Raw genomic sequence first — 732 nt, 5'->3', positions numbered from 1 at the left:
AATAGAGCTTCCTCATATCTACCTCATATGCATATCTTATATTCATATCATCCATTCAGCAGCGCCCACCACCACTACCAAAGCTAATCCTGAAGGTTGAGAGCCTCCCCCCCCCCCAAGAATATTGTGAAGTATGGCATGAAGCATTGCCAACAGAAGGGAGAGTTGAAGGAAATCCCACCCCTTTTGCATGCTCATGAACATTGGGATTCTACCTCTGAAATAAATGATATTAGTTGGTTGGCAATCTTCAGTCTCGAAAGACTATGGTATAAGCCCACAGCACCCGGTATTCCCAGGCGGTCTCCCATCCAAGTACTAACCAGGCCTGACCCTGCTTAGCTTCCAAGATCAGACGAGATTGGGCATGTGCAGGGTAACAGTACAGATATGGTGCCACCCTGCATCTTCAGAACTGCTTCATGAGCTAAAATAAATACTGGTGATTGCAAGATTAGACATTAATGACACTTTTAAACCAAATTCTTTAGAACACTTTTGAAACATTTGAAATCTCTTGTCACACATGGACATTTCTGACATGTACATCTAAAATTTGTGTTATTCCAGCAGCATGGGAGCCACTAAGATCCTGCTCCTTTCCACACCAATGGGACAGTGTGAGAAGTCACAGTTCACAAGAGAAGAGCTCAGATTGTGGAGTTCTGTGCCAGCTTTGTCCCAGCTTTTGAAATGTTGATGCTTTCATGGGCACGAGTCACAACACCAGGG

General features: G+C 44.3%; 1 pseudogene; it reads right to left on the bottom strand.

Annotated features, from left to right (window-relative positions):
- Positions 1–274: 274 nt before the first annotated feature.
- LOC136650425 (5S ribosomal RNA) lies at positions 275–396 on the bottom strand (annotated as a pseudogene).
- Between the last annotated feature and the right edge of the window lie 336 nt (positions 397–732).

Source organism: Tiliqua scincoides, chromosome 4, assembly GCF_035046505.1.
Source record: "Tiliqua scincoides isolate rTilSci1 chromosome 4, rTilSci1.hap2, whole genome shotgun sequence".
NCBI lineage: Eukaryota > Metazoa > Chordata > Lepidosauria > Squamata > Scincidae > Tiliqua > Tiliqua scincoides.
Note: the sequence above shows the minus strand (reverse complement) of the source record. Positions and strands in the feature narration are given on the sequence as shown.